This window comes from Aotus nancymaae, unplaced genomic scaffold (genome assembly GCF_030222135.1).
Source record: "Aotus nancymaae isolate 86718 unplaced genomic scaffold, 86718_ANA_hifiasm-v0.15.2.pri h1tg000040l, whole genome shotgun sequence".
Classification (NCBI taxonomy): Eukaryota; Metazoa; Chordata; class Mammalia; order Primates; family Aotidae; genus Aotus; species Aotus nancymaae.
In genome coordinates this window covers 45,689,385-45,711,759 of record NW_026988454.1, presented here as the reverse complement: position 1 = coordinate 45,711,759, position 22,375 = coordinate 45,689,385, and positions in this window count along the sequence as shown.

Here is a 22,375-nt window from a genome sequence, read left to right as displayed (position 1 = left end):
CTGTAATCCCAGCTACTCAAGAGGCTGAGGCAGGAGAATTGCTTGAACCAGAAAGGCAGAAGTTGCAGTGAGCTGAGATCGCACCACTGCAGTCCATCTTGGGTGACAGAGCAAGATTCCATATCAAATATATATATATTTGTACACACACACACATATATATATACACACACACATATAATCTCGGTGGCTGGCAAGATGGCCAAATAGGAACAGCTCTAGTCTGCAGCTCCCAGTGAGATCAATGCAGAAGACAAGTGATTTTTACATTTCTAACTGAGGTACCCAGCTCGTCTCGTTGGGACTGGTTAAACAGTGTATGGAGCCCATGGAGGGTGAGTAGAAGCAGGGTAGGGCGTTGCCTCACAGGGGAAGTGCAAGGGGTTAGGGAACTCCCTCCCCTAGCCAAGGGAAGCTGTGAGGGACTGTGACATGAGGAATGGTGCATTCTGGCCCAGATACTACACTTTTCCCATGGTCTTCACAACCCACAGACCAGAAGATTCCCTCAGGTGCCTACACCACCAGGGACTGGGTTACAAGCATGAAACTGACCAGTCATTTGTGCAGATACCGAGCTAGCTTCAGGAGTTTTTTTTTTTTTCCATACTCCAGTGGCACCTGGAATACCATCGAGACAGAAACGTTCACTCCCCTGGAAAGGGGGCTGAAACCAGGGAGCCAAGTGGTCTAACTCAGCGAATCCCACTTTCAGAGAGCCCAGCAAGCTGAGATCCACTGTCTTGAAATTCTCTCTGCCAGCACAGCAGTCTAAAGTTGACCTGGGATGCTCAAGCTTGCTGTGGGGAGGGGCATCCACCATTACTGAGGCTTGAGTAGATAAACAAAGCCTAGGGAAGTTCGAACAGGACAGAGCCCACCACAGCTTGCCAAAACTGCTATAGCCAGACTGCCTCTCTAGATGTCTCCTCTCTGAGCAGGGCATCTCTGAAAGAAAGGCAGCAGCCCCAGTCAGAGGCTTACAGATAAAACTCCCATCTCACTGGGACAGAACACATAGGGAAAGGGGCAGCTGTGGGCACAGCTTCAACAGACTTAAATGTTTCTGCCTCCTGGCTCTGAAGAGAGCAGCAGATCTCCAAGCTCAGCCCTCAAGATCTGCTAAGGGACAGACTGTCTCTTCAAATGGGTCCCTAATCCCTGTTCCTTCTGATGAGGAGACACTTCTCAGCAGGGGTCAACAGACACCTCATACAGGAGGGCTCTGGCTGGCATCTGGCAGATGCCACTTTGGGACAAAGTTTCCCGAGGAAGGAACAGGCAGCAATCTTTGTTGTTCTATAGCCTCTGCTGGTGATACCAGGCAAACAGGATGTGAGGTGGACCTCCAGCAAACTCCAGCAGATCTACAGCAGAGGGGCCTTTTAGAAGGAAAACTAACAAACAAAAAGCAATAGCATCAACATCAACAAAAAGGACATCCACACAAAAACTCCTTCCGAAGGTCACAAACATCAAAGACTAAAAATAGATAAATCCATGATGATGAGGAAAATCCCGTGCAAAAAGGCTGAAAATTCCAAAAACCAGAATGCCTCTTCTCCTCCAAAGGATCACAACACCTCGCCAGCAAGGGAACAAAACTGGACAGAGAATAAGTTTGACGAATTGACAGAAGTAGGCTTCAGAAGGTGGGTAATAACAGACTCTGCCGAGCTAAAGGAGCATGTTCTAACCCAATGCAAGGAAGCTAAGAACCTTGAAAAAAGGTTAGAGGAATTGCTAACTAGAATAACCAGTTTAGACAAGAAAATAAATGACCTGATAAAGCTGAAAAACACAGCACAAGAACTTCGTGAAGCATACACAAGTATCAATAACTGAATCAATCAACAGAAAAAGGATATCAGAGATTAAAGATCAACTTAATGAAATAAAGCATGAAGACAAGACTACAGAAAATACAATGAAAATAAACAAACAAAGCCTCCAAGAAATATGGGACTATGCGAAAAGACCAAAACTACATTTGATTGGTGTACCTGAGAGTGACAGGCAAATGGAACCATGTTGGAAAACACTTTCAGGATATTATCCAGGAGAACTTCCCCAACCTAGCAAGACAGGCCAACATGCAAATTTAGAAAATACAGAGAACACCACAAAGATACTCCTTCAGAAGAGCAACCGCAAGACACATAATCGTCAGATTCACCAAGGTTGAAATGAAGGAAAAAATGTTAAGGGAAGCCAGAGAGAAAGGTTGAGTTACCCACAAAGGGAAGCCAATCAGACTCATAGCGGATCTCTTGGCAGAAACCCTGTAAGCCAGAAGAGAGTCGGGGCCAATATTTAACATTCTTAAAGAAAAGAATTTTCAAACAGGAATTTCATATCCAGCCAAACTAAGCTTCATAAGCAAAGGAGAAATAAAATCCTTTACAGACAAGCAAATGCTGAGAGATTCTGTCACCACCAGGTGTGCCTTACAAGAGCTCCTGAAAGAAGCACTAAATATGGAAAGGAAAAACCAGGACAAGCCACTGGAAAAACATACCAAATTGTAATAAACATCAACACTATGAAGAAAGTGCATCAATTAGTGGGCAAAATAACCAGCCAGCATCATAATGGCAGAATCAAATTCACATATAATTATGTTCGCCTCAAATTTAAATGGGTTAAATGCCCCAATCAAAAGCCACAGACTAACAAATTGGATAAAGAATCAAGATCCATCTGTGTGCTCTATTCAGGAGACGCATCTCATGTGCAGACACACATAGGCTCAAAATAAGGGAATAGAAGAGGACTTACCAAGCAAATGGAAAGCAAAGAAAAGCAATCCTAATCTCCAATAAAACAGACTTTAAACCAATAAAAATCTAAAAAGACAAAGAACAATATTGTATAATGGTAAAGAGATCAATGCAACAAGAAGAGCTAACTATCCTAAATATATATGCACCCAATACAGGAGCACCCAGCTTCATAAAGCACATTCTTAGAGATGTACAAAGAGACTTAGATTCCCACATAATAGCAGTGGGAGACTTTATCACCCCACTGTCACTATTAGACAGATCAATGAGACAGAAAATTAACAAGGATATTCAGGACTTGAATTCACCTCTTGACCAAGTGGACCTAGTAAATATCTACAGAACTCTCCACCCCAAATCAACAGGACATACATTCTTCTCAGCATCACATCATGCTTGTTCTAAAGTTGACCACATAATTAAAAGGAAAACAGTCCTCAGCAAATGCAAAAGAATGGAAATCAAAACAGTCTCTCAGGCCACAGTGCAATCAAATCAGAACTCAGCATTAAGAAACTCACTCAAAACTGCACAACTACATGGAAACTGAACAACCTGCTCCTGAATGACTACTGGGTAAATGACAAAATTAAGGCAGAAACAAAGAAGTTCTTTGAAACCAATGAGAACAAAGACACAACATACCAAAATCTCTGATACACAGGTAAAGTGGTGTTTAGATGGAAATTTATAGCACTAAATGCCTACAGGAGAAAGCAGGAAAAATCTAAAATTGACAACCTAAGGTCACAAATAAAAAAAACTAGAGAAGCAGAAGCAAACAAAATCAGAAGCTAGCAGAAGACAAGAAATAACTAAGATCAGAGCAGAACTGAAGGAGAGAGAGATACTACAAACCCTTCAAAAAAATTAATGGATCCAGGAGCTGGGTTTTGGAAAGGTTAACAAAATAGACCACTAGCCAGACTAATAAAGAAAAAGAGAGAGAAGAATCAAATAGATGCATTAAAAAATGATAAAGGGGTATCACCACTCATCCCACAGAAACACAAACTACCAACAGAGAATACTATAAACACCTCTATGCAAATAAACTCAAAAATATAAAAGAAATGGATAAATTCCTGGACACATACACCCTCCCAAGACCAAATCAAGAAGTCGAATGCCTAAATAGACCAATAACAAGTTCTGAAATTAAGGCAGTAATTGTAGCCTACCAACCAAAAAAAAGCCCAGGACCAGATAGATTCACAGCCAAATTCTTCTAGAGGTACAAAGAGGAGCTGGTACCATTCCTTCTGAAACTATTCCAAACAACAGGAAAAGAGGGACTCCCCACTAACTCATTTTATGGGCCAGCATTATCCTCATACCAAAACCTGACAGAAACACAATAAAAAAAGAAAATTTCAGGCCAATATCCCTGATGAACATTGATGCAAAAATCCTCAATAAAAGACTGGCAAACTGAATCTTGCAGCACATCAAAAAGCTTATCCACCATGATCAAGTCACCTTCATCCCTCAGATGCAAGGCTGGTTCAACATACACACATCAATAAACGTAATCCATCACATAAATAGAACCAATGACAAAAACCACATAATTTTCTGAATAGATGCAGAATAGGCATTTAATAAAATTCAACACCCCTTCATGCTAAAAATTTTTAATAAAGTAGGTATTGATGGAACATATTTAAGTATACTAAGAGCTATTTATGGCAAACCCAAAGCCAATATCATAGTGAATGGGCAAAAGCTAGAAGCATTCCCTTTGAAAACAAGCACAAGACAAGGATGTCCCCTCTCACCACTCCTATTCAACATAGTATCGGAAGTTCTGGCCAGGCAAGAGAAAGAAATAAAGGGTAATCAAATAGAAAGAGAGGAAGTCAAATTGTCTCTGTTTACAGATGACATGATTGTATATTTAGAAGACCTCATTGTCTCAGCCCAAAATCTCCTTAAGCTGATAAGCAACTTCAGCAGTCTCAAGACACAGAATCAGTGTGCAAAAATTACAAGCATTCCCATACACCAATAATTGACAAACAGAGAGCCAAATCATGAGTGAACTCCCATTCACAATTGCTACAAAGAGAATAAAATACCTAGGAAAACAACTTACAAGGGATGTGAAGAACCTCTTCAAGGAGAACTACAACTCCCTGCTCAAGGAAATAAGAGAGGACACAAATAGAAAAACATTCCATGCTCACGGTTAGGAAGAATCAATATTGTGAAAATAGTCATGCTGTCCAAAGTAATTTGTAGAGTCAATGCTATCCCCATCAAGGTACCACTGACTTTCTTCACAGAATTACAAAAAACTACTTTAAATTTCATATGGAACCAAAAAAGAGCCCTCATAGCCAAGACAATTCTAAGCAAAAAAAAAAAAAAAAAAAGCTGGAGGCATCATGCTACCTGACTTTAAACTATACTACAAGCCTACAGTAATCAAAACAGCATGGTACTGGTACCAAAACAGAGATATAGACCAATGGAACAGAACAGAGGCCTCAGAAATACCACCACACATGTACAATCATTGGACCTCTGACAAACTTGACATAAGCAATGGGGAAAGGATTCCCTATTTAATAAATGGTATTGGGAAAATTGGCTAGTCATATGCAGAAAACTGAAACTGAACTCCTTCCTTACACCTTATACAGAAATTAACTCAAGGTGGATTAAAGACTTAAACAAAAGACCTAAAACCATAAAAACCCTAGAAGCAAACTTAGGCAATGCAATTCAGGAAATAGACATGGGCAAAGACTTCATAACTAAAACACTAAAAGCAATGGCAACAAAAGCCAGAATTGACAAATGGGATCTGATTAAACTAAAGAGCTTCTGCATGGCAAAGAAACTATCATCAGAGTGAAAAGGCACCCTACAGGATGGGAGAAAATTTTTGCAGTTTTTCCATTAACCCACAAAGGGCTAATATCCAGAATCTACAAGGAACTTAAACAAATTTACAAGAAAAAAATATAGCAATCCCATCCGAAAGTGAGTGAAGGATGGGAACACACACTTCTCAAAAGAAGATATTTGTGTGGCCTACAAACATGTGAAAAACAGCTCATCATCACTGTTCATTAGAGAAATGCAGATGAAAACCACAATGAAATACCATCTCATGCCAGTTTGAATGGTGATCATTGAAAAGTCAGGAAACAACAGATGCTGGAAAGAATGTAGAGAAATAGGAACTCTTTTACACTGTTGGTGGAGTGTAAATTAGTTCAACCATTGTGGAAGACAGTGTGGCGATTCCTCAATTATCTAGAACCAGAGACACCATTTGACCCAGCAATCCCATTATTGGGTATATACCCAAAGGACTAAAAATCATTCAACTATAAAGACACATGCACATGTATGTTTACTGCCACACTTTTCACAATAGCAAAGATTTGGAACCAAATCCAAATGTCCATCAGTGATAGATTGGATAAAGAAATACAGCACATGTATACCATGGAATACTATGTAGCCATTAAAAGGATGAGTTCATGTCCTTTGCAGGGACATGGATGAAGCTGGAAACCATCGTTCCTGCAAAGTAACACAAGAACAGAAAACTAAACACCACATGTTCTCATATGTGGATGTTGAACAATGAGAACACATGGACACAGGAAGGAAAACATCACACACCAGGGTCTGACAGGGGTTGGGTGGTTGGGGAGGGATAGCATTAGGAGAAATATCTAATGTAGATGACGGGTTGATGGGTGCAGTAAACCACCATGGCACATGTATACCCCTGTTAACAAACCTGCATGTTCAGCCTATGTATCCCAGAACTTAAAGCTTAATAATTAAAAAAAAATACATATCATCTTATTTGCTTAGAGTTGAGTACTCTCAAGGGATTAAATTTAGGGAGTTTAATTTGAACTATGGCTACTATGAATATGTAATTTTATGCATATACATATTCAAATACATAGAGAAGTGCAGATTAAAACCCCAATGAGATACCATCTCACACCAGTTCAACCATTGTGGAAGACAGTGTGGCAATACCTCAAGGATGCAGGAACAGAAAACCAAAACACCGAATGTTCTCACTTATAAGTGGGAACTAAACATTGAGTACACATAGACACAAAGGTGAGAACAATAAACCCCAGGGCCTAACCTGAGTGGGGATGGAGGAGGGAAATGAGGGTTGAAAAAGTACCTGTTGGGTACTATGCTCACTACCTGGGTGATAAAATCAACTGGACACCAAACCTTGGAAAAACACAATTTACTTATGTAACAAACCTGCACATATACCCCCGAACCTATAATAAAAAGTTGAAAAACAAAGAAAAACAGTAGTAGTCAAGTCTCAGCCAATTACAGGCCACCAGCTCTTTAAACCAGGTTCAAATAAGGCAAACACCCAAATAGGGCAAATACAGAAACATCTGTAACCAATCTAGCTGTTTCTGTACATCACAGGTCACTTCCTTTTTCCGTTCATAAATGTTACACAAACACATGACAGCCCTGGAGTCACCCTGAACCTATTCTGATTCTGGGGACTGCCCAATCTGAGAATTATTCACTATTCAATGAAATTCTGTTAAATGAAAAAAATTAATGGAAGTTGGCATGTAAAATGAATTGAAGGAAGACAGAACATGAGAGACACAGGCGAGCAGGAGCAAGATAATGCCAGGCCTGAATTAGAATGTTGGCAATAGAAATGAATACCATTAGGTGAACAAGCAAGACTGAGAAAGAAGAGCCATAGAATTTGGTATTTAAATATTTTCATTCAACAGTGATTTGACAGTACATAGCATGTGCTAAGTTCCTCTTTTAGGTACTGATGACTCAGCGATGAACACGAGAATTTAAGTTCTTGCATTCATGGAGCTTAGAATGTAGCGAAACAGATAATAAACATATAAATAAACATATAATTTTAAGTGTTGTTAAAGGGTATGAAGAAAATAAAGTAGGTAAGAAGGTGGACAATTCTAAATAGAGGAAGGGAATATTTTTGAAAAGGTGTTTGGAGGAGATTCACAGAGGAGGTGACATTTGAGCAGAGAACTGGAAGATGAAAAAGACTGATGCATGCAAAACCCTGGGGAAGAGAATTCCAGATAGAGGTCCCAAGTATAAATGATCGTTTGATTTTCTCTTTTGTCTAAGTAAAACAGCAAAGATAGTAATGGGCTTTAAAAAAAAGTGAATAGTATGACCTCATTTATGTTTTAAACATATCATTCTGACTGTTATATAAAAAAGAGACTATGGTACGTCAAAAGTGAAAACAAAAACTACCAGTTTTTTTGAAGATAGAACCACCACCAAAACTTGCAGGTGGATTGAATGTAGACTGAGTGGAAAGGAGAACTCAAGAATGATTGTTAAGTTTAAGCAACTGGCTGAATAATGATACCATTAACTTGATTGGATAAGACTAGGAATGAGTTTGAGGATTTAAAAGGTTCATGTCAGTTTGAGAGGGTAGTTGATATCTCTGTAAATTGTTCAGGCAGTTAGAAAGCGAACTGATCCCTGAGGCACTACAGCAATCAGGGGTCGGAAGAAGGGGGCCAGCAAAAGAAAAGAAGGAGAGGCAGCGACAACACTGAAAGAGGACAGTGTCTTAGAATTAAGTGAAAGAAAAGATTTAGGAATAAAGAAGAGGTCAATCATATTGGGATCTGCAGAAAGATCCATGAGAACAGAATATTGATCATTAAATTTAGCAAGACAAAAATCACTGATGACTTTGACAGGGGCTAAAGACAGAGTGAATCAAAGAGAATTAGGAAGAGAGAAATTGAAGAGAATACGTAAAAATTATTTTGAAGAGCTTTTGTGCAATAGAGAGCACAGGAATGGGATAGGAACTGAAAAGAAATTTGAGTATATGAATATTAACTACATACACAAATATATTTAGGAAGATGACTTACGTATGGGATAGAAAATAAGCAATTGACAGGAGGCATAAAGGTAATTATAGAAGAAATAAAATCCTTGCTTAGGTAAGAGGAATGAGATACAGTGCACAAGAGGGGGAATTTGCCTGCCCTAATAACTCCCGGTATAATAGAAGAAAATGCAAAGTTTATGGAGGCAGATGCTGTACCATCATCAAATTTGATAGACTTTTAAGAATTCCTTTTATTTTAGCAGTCAATAAAAAGCAAAGTAAAGAAGGTATTAGATGACTGACCCAGAGAGTGAATGGATTATTATTTTGTATAGTAGAAAAGCACATTTGCCAGGGAAGTATAGAATTTCCAAGAAATTTTGGGCTGTCTAATTAAAGTGAAACTTCAGCATGCTTGTATAATATTCTTTAGCCATATTCAACTGCTCTGGTGATGAGTAAGATTTAATTTGAACTGGGATTTTGCAAAAGGGTACAATAGAAGGCTAGAAGGGTAAGAGAATTAAGGGTGTATGCAAATGAGTAATCTCAGGGATGAAATCTGAAATCTGTGTTGGGGGGGTAGGGGAAAAGTGAGGAGGGCACAAAGGGGTAGTTGGTGGAGTTAAAAGTTTGGAATGCAAGTGAAGTAAATAAGTGTTGCAGTGGGAAATCTAAATAGTTCAGTTGGAATTTTAAGAAGTGGTGGCATGGTCAGAGTAAGTTATTTGGAATCAGTGTTTTGGAGATAGTGTGTGCCAAGGTCTAATGTATAACCAAGGGAGTCAATGGACAAGCAGTGAAAGAAAGAAGGCTTTGGAAGGGAGGAGATTGAAGAATTGAGAGGTGGGCATACCAGGTCTGTTTCTGACCTAGATGAGTGAATGGTATATACTCATCTAGGTCAGAAACAGACCTGATGTGCCCAGATGCTGAATTCCCAAAATGACAATAGTAATGGTAGTGGTGAGGAAGAAAAGTAGCCAGGTGCTCATGTTTTAAGCAAATAAGGGAAAATGGCCTGCATATAAGTAGTGTTAAAAAGAAACTGAGACACATAAATATAAACAGTTTATTTGAGCAAACATTGATTCATAAATTGGGCAGCTCCAAACCAGAAGTGATTCTGGAGCTTCATTGAGGAAATGCAAGAGGGAGGCTTTTGTAGAACAAACACAGAAGTAAAAAAAATAAAGTAACATGAAGATTGATTACAGTTACACGGTTGCCTTATTCGGTCTACCCTTTTGGAAAGTCCCTAGTTATAAGTTTGTTAGCTGTTTCTGATTGCTTGCGCTTAAGTTTTGTTTTTTCTCTAATGTAGGCATTTATAAGAAATGTTAATAGCTCAAGTTAAGTTTGCCTATGCTTGCAAATCATCCAAGGTTTGAATTACCTATGAGGCCTTACTGGCTTTTTCTGTGCAGGAACTCTTTAAGACCTGGTCTCCATTTTAACTTGTTTTAGCAGTAGAATGGAAAACTTCAGAGAACATTCACGGAATACCTAGGATTTCTGTGTGCTCTCTTGCAACAATTTTGCAATTTATGTATTTATTACTTCATTGGTAGTGGAGGAAAATACAGCTTAGAGAGGTTGAGAATATCCCCAAGGTCATCACAAAATTTGTAGTGGGAAGGGCTAGACTTGAACCTAGGTCTGTCCGATCACAAAGACTGTGCTTCTTCCACTTCATTGTTATCCTTTGTTTATTCAACTTATTTATGTGGAATAAAAATATATTAGGAGCTTAACAAGATACTGAGACAAAACACTAAAAGACAAAGTCCCATTTTCATACATTCCAAAAAGGCAATATATTAATTTTCATTGAACACTTAAAATCTACAAGGCATTGTAGGAAATAAAAAATATATAAGAAATTTCTCTCCTCCAGTTGTTTATTACCTATTTATGAGTATATATACAACTATACTCAAGAACTGTATACATAAAGATAACAATATAAAAGTAAGCGTTTCGGTACTAAATGGTTGTTACAAGCCATATGCACAACATAAAAAGGTGTGCAGAGGAGAAACTACCGTGGGTCGTTGGGATGTTGGAAAGGCTTCATGAAAACTGCAGGACTACAGCTGGACTACGAAGGATGGAGAGGGTACAAAATGACAGGAGTGAGAAAGATATTTGAGGCAGAAGTGAAAATAGGTAGCAATGGTGGAAACACTTAAAATCATTCTCTTTTGTGCAAACCTCTCCCTACCCAAAATAAAACCAAAGAAATGTCCTTGCCTATATCCAAGTTCAGTATGGCTGTGTAGGAATTTTATATGGGAGAGAAGTAGGGCACTGGACTGGAACAGTAATTTGTGAAGGGTTTTAAATGAAAGAGTAAGTGTTCACACTCCTAGAGAACTCTGAAGACTAAACTGAATTGAAATTTGCGGTCATATATGCTGGGAACTCATAATACATTGCTGATTACGGGAGTGCAGAGATGAGAAGTTTGTATCAACTCTGGCTCTCCTTCACTGCTAGAGCTAAATGTGAATATTATCCACGGACGTTTCTAAATGAATCTCCACCAGTTCTCTCTTTCCAAGTCACATCTCAGAATCTCTTCACTTGAGTCAAGCTACTCCCAGCTTCGGCACACATCTGGTCCAACACTTCTTTGGGATATGTTTTGCTAAGGTTGCTGCTCTGCCTGGAAGGCCCTCATTCCTCAGCTGCTTGACCCAAGCTTTCCTTCCTCTAAGACCTTGCTAGAGGCTCCTAGATGCCTTCCCAAACCAACTTCTCTTCTATGAGATCAGCTCTCAGCTTTGTATTCCTTGGCGTTTATGGAGGTATGTTATTTTGGCCTTGCATGTGTTGCCTATTTGTTGCCTGTGTTACTCCTGTCTTCCTTAGAGCATCAAAGACCTTGTCTCCAGCTCTTTCATATTCTTCAGTGTAATTAGTGTGATGCTTTGAAGATAAGAAAAGAGTATATAAAAAATGCCCTTTAACTTAGCTTTGTTTTGCTGCACTAGGTTATGTTGTATTTGGTTGAGGATAACAATAATAACTAACAATACTGTATCAAATTGAACTATCATTTATAATTTTTTGGATCTGATCACAGAATAAGATTTTTAAAAATTTCTGCATCTAAAATGTCATTGTGGTTGGCAAAAATCTTTGTTGTTGTTATGAATCCTATGTTAACAATCCTATCTTGGAAAATCTAGTGGAAGACCACTGAGTCTTATCAGGGACATTTATAACTCCTTGCAATTTATTTTCCATCTTTAGTTTAAGACAAACAAAAAGTTAGGAATTTTTTTTTTAACTGTAGCCTCTTTAAAAAGAAGATCGTTGCAAAGCTTAGGTGTTTTAGTAATCAGTTTTCCTGATATCCCATTTAATGTTTGCATTCTGTAAAACTGTAAAGCCTAATATCCCTAGAACTCCCCTTCAAAGTGCAACTTGTACCCTAATAAAACTCCAGTCATCCTACAAATGAAAATTTAAAATAGTACTAGAGTTGATCTCTATGCTCTCAGTTTCTCCTCTTTCCAGGATAGTCCTTTTCCTTCCTTTTATCACATTGATTAGTAAGTTCATGAAAGGGCTTCATATATTTTTTTTTAAGTATAATGAAGGAGAGATCTTCACTTAGTGTTAGCTTGATTAGGTAAGTGGCTAGAAACATGTTAATATTTGTCTATCTGTATCTAAGGACATTTGCACCTTTAAACCTGATAGAGTATGTTTATTTTGAGTATGCTTGCAATTATTTTTTGTTTTACTTTTATAAAACTATAAAATTCTAGAGTCAGAAAGGGACCTCTTACATAATCTCATCATTTTAAAAAATACAGAGAAACTAATAGAGCCATCTAGAGAGATTCAGCCAATTAGCTTCAAAGCTGAAAGTGGCTTTTTTATTTTTTATTTATTTATTTATTTATTTATTTATTTTTTTGAGACAGAATTTCGCTCTTGTTACCCAGGCTGGAGTGCAATGGCGCGATCTCGGCTCACCGCAACCTCCGCCTCCTGGGTTCAGGCAATTCTCCTGCCTCAGCCTCCCGAGTAGCTGGGACTACAGGCACTCGCCACCATGCCCAGCTAATTTTTTGTACTGTTAGTAGAGACGGGGTTTCACCATGTTGGCCAGGATGGTCTCGATCTCTTGACCTCGTGATCCACCCGCCTCGGCCTCCCGAAGTGCTGAGATTACAGGCGTGAGCCACCGCGCCCGGCCCTCGGGTTGCAATATTTTTATAATATGCCTGGCTCTGCAAACTTACAAGGAGTGGGGAAGATATCTATCTATCTATCTATATATATATAAACAATCAATTATACAGTATATATTTTTATAATAAATACATCTGCAAAGTGGTGTGGGAATTGAGAAGTGATTTAAGGGAAGTCTTTGCAGAAACAGTTATCGCTGAAGACTTAGTTCAACCAGGAATCTTCTAAACTGAGAGTAAGAAGACATCAGAAACTGTGGGCATCAGAAACAAGGGAAATAACATGAATGAAAGATATAGAGATATTAAAAGCTTCATAGCTTGGTCAAGGAATAGTCACAAGTTTCACCTACTAACAGGCTGTAGAGGAACATGAAGGAGAAGAAAGTGGCATACCACGAGGAAAAGATAAGTTAGAACTGACTTTTGGGTGACCTTGTTTACTTGGCTGCAGCTTTCAAACTTTATACTTTAGAGACGTTGGAATTTTTAAGATGACAATGATCAGTGTATCGAAAAGATAAATTGTGAGCATATGGAGCATGGATTAGAGGGAATAATTTATAGAAATAGTTCATGTGAGAAATGAGCAGAATCTCAACTAAGACAGTGCCACAAGAACTAAAGGAAAAGTGGTTGTTTCAAACCTTTCAGATGCAAGATCAGTAAGTGTCAGTGACTGAACAGATTTAGAAGGTGAGAGAAAACTTGAAATTGCCTTTACATTGTATTAACAGGTGCCATAGAAAAGGCATGAAATATGCAGGAACTCATTTCAATATTTATCCACATTGACATTGTTGTTGTTGCTATGAATCCTATCTTAACAATCCTGTCTTGGAAAATCTAATGGAAACTTCACTGAGTCTTATCAGAGACATTTATAACTTCTTGCAATTTATTTTCCATCTTTAGTTTAAGACAAACAAAAAGTTTGTCTTAAATATTTATTCACATTATCCACATTGACAAGATTACCTTTAGCTAATTTTTTTTTAAAAACTTTTAAATTAGCTAAAGGTTATCTTTGATATAGATTTTGTCTAATACAAGTTTTCTTAAGGATGATATTTATACTCCTTTTACATTTTAGTAGTAAAAATTAAATTTAAATTTCAGTATTTAACAATAAATGCAAACAAAATGGAATTTTCAGTTTTTGAAAGATCAAATTTCAAGAGACTAAGAATTACAAATGTATAGGTTTATAACGTTTGAACTTCAGAGAGATATTTTGAGAAATTTGATGTCTTCTTCATTCATAAATTTGCATACATAAATAATTTATATATATTCATACATGTGTATATAATTTATTTATATATATTATTTAGGACTTATAAAACTTGGAATGTGTCAAGAATTGTTCAAAATCGCTTACAAATATTGGCATATTTGTTCTATTTAATAGTACAATGAGATAGGTATTATTATTACCACAGTTTATAATTATGGAAACTGAGGCATGGTTTCAGAAGCTTAACCAAAGTGACATAGCTAGTTAGTGTCAGAGCCTGACCTTGAATCCAAATGGCCTGGCTTCAGAATCTGTAATAAGTTTTTTTTGTTGTTGTTGTTTTTTTTAATGTAAGAAACTATTGTTTGCCATTGCTCTTATATATGAATATTCAGGTAAAGAGCTAATCAGTCTTTAATACTTTAGTTGTTTGAAAACTCTATGTATAAAATGGAAACTAATATAGCTAGACAAAACTTTGGGACAAAAATCTGTTGGATGGATGCATTATTCAGTAAATTGGTAAAAGAAATACAGTCTGATAATTGAATTTGTAATACAGTTATGGATCTTTGATGACTCAAGACTTTGACATAAGAATAGACTTTGACAAAAGAATTTTTATGTATATGTACAATTTTTTATTTCATTTCTATAAAAAAATGAGAGCAGGCACAGAACTTATAGGTATGATTTAGCATTTGGAAATTAAAGCTTACCACAAGCATAAAAACACTTGGGTTTGATAAAGACAAGTTAGTAACACTTTGATATTAAAAATAATTCAAACACTGCATGTTCTCACTTAGAGGCAGGTGTTAAACAATGAGAACACATGGACACAGAGAGGGGAGCATCACACACCAGGGTCCATTGTCAGGGGCTAGGGGAGGATAGTGGGAGGGAGGGTGGGAAGGGATAACGTGGAGAGAAATGTCAGGTATAGGTGATAGGGGGATGGAGGCAGCAAACCACCTTGCCAGGAATGTACCTATGCAACAATCTTGCATGATCTGCACATGTACCCCAGAATCTAAAATACAATTTAAAAAAGCTAAAAAAAGAAAAGAAAAGAAATTATTTATTTAGAAATAAAATCTGCAATTGTTAAAGTATCTTTTTTCCCCCCATGAAACAGTCCACTTAGACTTTGAGGATTTAATGGCAGGAGGAAAGTAAAGGGAGTACGTCTTCAGTGGGTTGTGTCAGGAAATAGAAAGGGCCATAATAATCACTATACCCTTTCCTTTCAGCTATTAGGGGCTCTTGAAAGTTGCCATCTATACTTGGGTTCTTACATAGTCTTATTTTATTCAGGATGCTTTTGCTGGCTGTTCTAAACAGTCCTGCTGGTTGAAAGCCTCTCTCTCATCAGACTCTACTGGGAACATCTCAGGAAATACGTGAAACTCATACTAAAAGGGCATTAAACAGATGAATGAACACAGTACTGATGACTTTAACCTAGGTCATTTGGAATCCGATTCTGGGTTGTCCCCATTATACTACAGTTCATTCATGGGTGATTCATATTAAAGAACTGCCATGATTCTCATTTCTGCTACACCATATTGATTAAGTTTCATAGGTTCATCTGAGAAAGACTCAGGGCATGAGAGGACAAAGGTATTCATTCCAGGCATAGATCTAGCTGGGGAACATATTTCAGTGAACTTGAAATAAAGCTTGAATGCATTGCAATATATTCCATTACAGAGGGATGAAGACTATCTGTTCAGGTATTTACATAAAATTTTCCCTCCTCTAAAATGTTATCCCCTCCCCTGCAAATAACACAAACACATTCACTTACTGTGTTTTGTTTATTGCATTGTTAAGATCTGAGATAATACACACAGATTCTTCTCAATATTTATGAAAAAAGAAACCTTGAGCTGCTTCTTAGTATAGGCTAAGAGTCCAGCCACCTATAGTATAGCCTTCAATTCAACACTAATTAGCCAGATGATCTTGATGGAAATTCCCTACTCTCCTGGTTCTTATCTACAAAAAGATATAACACTATGTCTCCTGCTTCCCAAGATAATTATAATCAATATTAGAATATTTGGCCAACATATATTCTAAGAACGTCTTGGCCTTTCTGAGTTGCTCTCTACCCTTGATTCTAATAAGTGATGAAGAAAAAATTGAAAGTGAGAAATGGGAAGACAAAAATAAATTTGTGTTTGTAGGGTATGTGGTACCTGTTTTTTACATTTAAAAGATAATGTATCAGTGATGGACTCAGCTTTACACACTGATTTTTTTCCTCACAATGAATTGGACCAGTTAATTCAAATTGTGAAAGTTATCCATCATAATAGATCAAGTTTGTTATCATTCATTGACTCTGCAGGAAGCATTATGACAGTTTCTAGAGGCATGAAACAAATGAAAGATAACAATGACAACAGTAACAGACGCTAGAATAATACCGTTTATGAAAGGGCTTTTGCAACCTTTGCCTTGCTGAATCCACACAACTATCCTGGGAGGTAGAGGTCATTATTATTTCCATTCCATAAACAGGGAAACGGGCCAAGACAGATAAACTTCCTCAGCATCACACAGTGAGGAAGGGACAGCTGTGACTCTGACTTAGGTCATTTGGAATCATATTCTGGGCTCTTCCCATTATACTACATTTCATTCTGTCCAAAACAATTCTTTTTAGTTAAAACAAAAGAGATGTCATCAAATGTTTTTGTTATTGGTTCCCAGGCCGAGAACTGAAGCTGTTAACAATGAGATAGGCATCTCAGGGAGAATGAAACTAGTAGGTAATAACAGAATGGATAACATTTCCAGAGTACTTGTTTCATACCAGATATTGGTATAAGGACTTTGCATAGTTTAATTATTTTAATGTGTATACAAACCTTGAACTTTAATATATTATATTCCTCTTCCCATCCCATAGGCACTGAAGTTAAATAACTTGCTTGTTTCTCTGCAATGGGTTAGTTGAACATCTGAATTTGAACCTAGGGAGCCTAGCTTCAGGGCCCATAGCATAATCACTTACACTTAGCCTCTCCCAGAAGCCTGCATCAGTTACATTCTGGGGGCATCCTGGCATTACAGTACAGGGAAAAGGCCAGACTGGCAGACACAGCAGGCACAAGGAGACTAAGAAGGAAGAAGGTGTCCACAGACGAATGGTGAAAGGTGAGAGGGGAAGAGAGAGGTCTAGCAAGGCAGAATAGGCGAATCTTTTCATGATAAACTGTCGGCATCAGGTAGTAAGCTTTGCTGCTTGGCTAGGCACAGGGCATGATTCTGCTTTCTAAAAACTCTGGGCAAAACCAGATAGTACACAATCCCAGAGATAAAAAGGAATCAAGTGGTGGGTCTCACTTGACTGGACCATGGTGGAATAAGCCAGGGACCTGATTGTTGGAAGGGAAATGCAAGGTTGTGTCTTACAAGCAAACAAACAAAAACAAAATAGTGCAAGAGCCTAGGTACTGACCCTAGGCACAAATTCATAGTAGGATGATCAGCACGCAGCATGGGTTTATACCTCAGAACCCCTGAGTGAGACAGAGGCTGCCACAATCAAGGAGATTGGTGTCTAAGAATGGTGTGCTCAATCTCAATACCATAAATCCAGATAAAAAGATAAAGACAGCTATTCTTTGAACTTTTGTTTCTCAATTTGCAATAGCACCCATCCCACCTACTTTGTAATGAATAAAATGAGTTATCAATATTATTGAAAGAAAGGGCTTCTTAAATTACTAGGGATTAACTTACAGGAATAAAGTTTAATTTATTCAAAGGCAAGGATCGGCACAGAAGTGGTGGGAAAAATAGCTACAGCGATTAGATTGAGTGTTTAAGACTCTGTCTGATGTCAACTCCTCTAGGACATTTTGCTGAATCCCCCATGGCTGATTTTATGAACTCTCTGTACAATAACACTACAGTCTAGGCACACTTACTTCTCTGCACCATGATTAGCTTTTGCTCTTCTTATCCATTTTAAGACTTTAGTTGGAGATTGAGTGATTCACACTTAGTTTGCGCCACATAATCATTAGTGGTCTGCAAAGATCTGTCTCTCATTTTCTCTGTCTCTCTCTCTCTCTCTTTCTCTCTCTCTCTCTCTCTATCTATCTCTTTTCATCAAGTCTGTACTCCCATGCCCCTCCACATCATAGGCTGTCATTTTAACGTGTTTCCATGTATCTTTTAATTTGTGTGGTAAATGGGCATCGTTGCTTTGTGTGCATGTATTTTAATTTACATGTATGGTATTGTTATAGATTATTTTGTTTTTTCCTTTCAGACTTACTCAGCACTATGTGTTTTTAAGGTATATCTGTGTTATTTTGTTACATCTAGTTCTTTGCTTCTAAATGTGGCAAAGCATCCCACAGTGTGCTTTCGCAATGGGACCTATATTGCCTCCAACTTATTGCTGACTTCAAAAGGGCTGAGCTGAAGACCTGGTGTATGGCCCTGAAGAGCTTAGTGAGAATTCCCCTTACATAAATACCAGAAGAAAGGTTGCTCATTCATTGCAATTTAATTACATATTTCCTATTTGCCCTCCAGAATAATGTGCTTTTCAATTCATGTGTTTGTCTAGACTATAAATTTCTCGAGGGCAGGCAAAATTGTCTTACTTGTTGTAATATTAGGCCTGCATTGGGGAGAAAGTGATTAATGCCTATTTATTGAATGCACAAATGGGACCACACAGTCCAGTTTTTTAAATTTCCAAAAGCAACTAGCACGGTGGGTTATAAATGAAATCCATAGTGTACAATTTGCCTACATGGGGAGTCCTCTTTCAGTCTACCAGTGAGGGAAAAGGAAAAAAATAAAACACACACACACACACACACACACACTATTTAAAAGCTGCCAGAACTTAGGGACTCTGTGTCCTGTCTTTGAACTGCTGTTTCCACACAGGAGTGGAAGTGCTTTCTATTATTCTAGTAAAAAGGACATGCTCTGTGGGGCTTCCCATAATTGTTCCAAGAGCCAGCAAACTGGATTTCCAATACCACTTCTCCCATCAACAATGTTTCCTCTCTCACTCTACCTTCCGGTTAAACAAAAAAAAAAAGGAAAAAAGTTCCTGTTTGTGATGAACAGAGGTCAGATTTCTTCGTGGGAATGTTCATAAAGAATTAACATCCTTCTCCAGACAATGTCACAGTGTCATGGAGCATGTTTTACCATCCCTGTAGGTTCCCCATGTGGAATGGGAACAGTCTGGGATAGCCATCAGGGGATGACAGACTTATGACAACATCACAGGTCAATGCCAGACCAAGTAGAAGATGAACACTGAGGTCTATTTAAAATAAAATGATACAGGTTCCTGATATGAAATCAAGGCTGCAGGTGTGAGTAAGTAGCGTGATTGCTTAAAACAGTACTTAGGTATTATAAAGCATTAGTCTATAATCTAAAACAGTCTAGTTGACAAATATTTGTATTTTTTTCAATTATCCATGCTTAGAAAAAACTAGATAAGAATCAAAATAATAAAACCATTCAGTGTAATGTCTTTTTAAAATTTCCTACCATGTTTTCATCTTATATAACATTAAAATTTTGACTTTTTATTTAGTGTACAAAATATTTTGCCTGAAGCAGAAAGAGAAAATGTTTAATAATAAAGTGGCAATATAAAATGTAGCATCAATAACTGATATTTTTATTTAATACTGTGAACTTGAGAGCACCTGGGAATTGAAAAACCCATGTTATAGAACTGACCTTCGTAAAAGGCAAAATGATCTTAGACTTTGTGCCTCTGCACAGGCCTTCTGCATCTGTAAAGGCTGAAGGCTATACTGGACAATATAAACTCTATTCTTGTGAATTTGGTAAAGCCCTGGAAATTTCACTAAATCTTGTTTCCTACCAGAGGGATTGGGTCAAAACAAATATCTGACCAAGAGTTTTGCATTAATTTCAAAATTATAGTGATTTCCAGGAAAGCTCAGTAAAGAATAAGAAGTTTTAGTTTTCTCAACCTCAGCAGGTTATATTTTCCAAGAAAAGTATTATAACACATAGCAAAAATAAAAATAAACTTGGAACATCATCTGTAATAATGGGCACAATTAAATTACAAACAGAGGACAGCTTTCCCAAAATGTATGGTCATATTCTTTTTTTTTTTTTGAGACAGAGTCTTGCTCTGTCACCAGGCACCTGGCTGGAGTGCAGTGGCGCAATCTCAGCTCACTGCAGTCTCCACCTCCTGGGTTCAAGCAATTCTCCTGCCTCAGCCTCCTGAGTAGCTGGGACTACAGGCACGCGCCACCATGCCCAGCTAATTTTTGTATTTTTTAGTAGAGACGAGGTTTCACCATCTTTGGGAGGTCATATTCTTTACAAGCTTCCCTTAATGAGAACTGGCTCACCACCTGGTCAAAATGACCATTAACAAGAAATACCTCAAAGATGTCAACTGATACATAATTAATCTCTGAGGTTATTATTAGTCATCACATATTACTTGGTAATGATGTTAGAGGGAAGTGCATCAATATTAATAACAATGGCTAATGCTTGTTGAGTGGTCACTACAGTATATGCAAAATTCTAGGTTGTTTGTATATCTTGATTCATTTAATCCTCACAAAAACTAGGAAATAGCTGGCAATATTACATTTATTTTATAGATGAAGAATATGGAGCATAGTAAAGATACGTAATATGTTCAGAGCTTACAACTAATAGGGAACGAAGCTGAAAATCAGCTCAGTACTATAGCTTCAGAGTCCGTGCTGTCATTCATAATGGCATAAGAAACATCTCAAAAAGAGGTTTAAATTTTGAATGATTCCCCTTCCTTCTTTCTTTCCCATCTTCCTATCCCTCAACTCTACCCTTTCTTTCAGCAAGTATAAACATCAGCAAATGCCAGAAAATTCTACATATTGAGACTAAGGTAAATCAAATAGTATCCCTAATCATGAAAATGTTCACTGCTCAGTAGGATAAATAGATTCAACTGCAAGGTAAGATGAGACATCATAACAATAACCACAATGGAAAAGCTCAGTTGACCCAAGAAGTCTGGGAAAGAGATTCCAGAGACAATACTTAACCTGGCTTTGAAGAATGATTAGCAAGTGTAGATTGAAGGGGTAAGTAATTGTCAGTAGGAGAAGCAGTGTGTGTAAAGTCCTAGAAGTTCAAATTTAAAGGCACTTCTCTGGAGTAGTGAATACTTTAATGTGGCTTCAGTGCACAGACCTGAAAAGTGAGAATATGTAAGTTACAGTTATGCACTCAGTAGATGTGTGATTTCTTCTTGGTCACATAACAATCATCACCTTGCAATATTTTTAAATTGTGTGTTCTTTTACAATTTAGATGATAAATATGCTGTGAATAAATCAATTCTGCTCAATATTTAAATCCACTGTTTGCTAACACTCACATTCATCTTTATAGTTCTCATGACAACTCGTGAATATTACCATTATTGCATAGCTCAGCGTCTGGAGGCTCAAGGAGACAAGATGGCTTGGTGAAATTGACATTAGCATTAAATAGTGGCATCAACATTTTAACTCCTGATTCCGTTCTGTGGTCCAACACCAAACTCTATGACAGGATCATTGCTTTTAACCATATGTTACCAAAACACTATTGTAGGCAGAGCAGAAAAACAACAGGAGTGTGTCTCTGATGCATCAATAAGTCACGGTACCAGATCTATACAATTTCCAGATTTGATATTTAACAAAAATCAATTTGTTTAAAAGTTAATAAAATGCTAAGTAGCCAATAATCAATTAAAATTGAGATCTCACTTCATTTGATGTCTTGCTTTAATATTTCTGCAGTAATGGCACTTTTTATTCTAACAATTCTCTGCCAAAATAGTTTTATTAGCTAAATATGTATATTTTAAACATCCTTCTTTATTTTTATTATAGAGACAGGGTCTCACTCTATTTCCCAGGCTGCAGTGTGGTGGTGCAATCATAGCCCACTAGTCTTGACCTCCTGAGTGCCAGTGATCTTTCCACCTCAGGCTCAAAGTAGCTGAGATCATAGGAGCATGTCACCATACTTAGCTAATTTTTTTTTTTAATTTTTTTGTAAAGACAGGGTCTCACTATGCTGCGCAGACTGGTCTCAAACTCTTGGGCTCAAGTGATCCTCCTGCCTCAGCTTCCCAAAATTCTGGGATTACAGGTGTGAGCTGCTGCACCTGGCCAAAAAATCCTTCTTAAAAAATAAAAGACAATGCAAGGGGAATGTCAGTTGGGAGATGTTTTAGTCAGCTTGG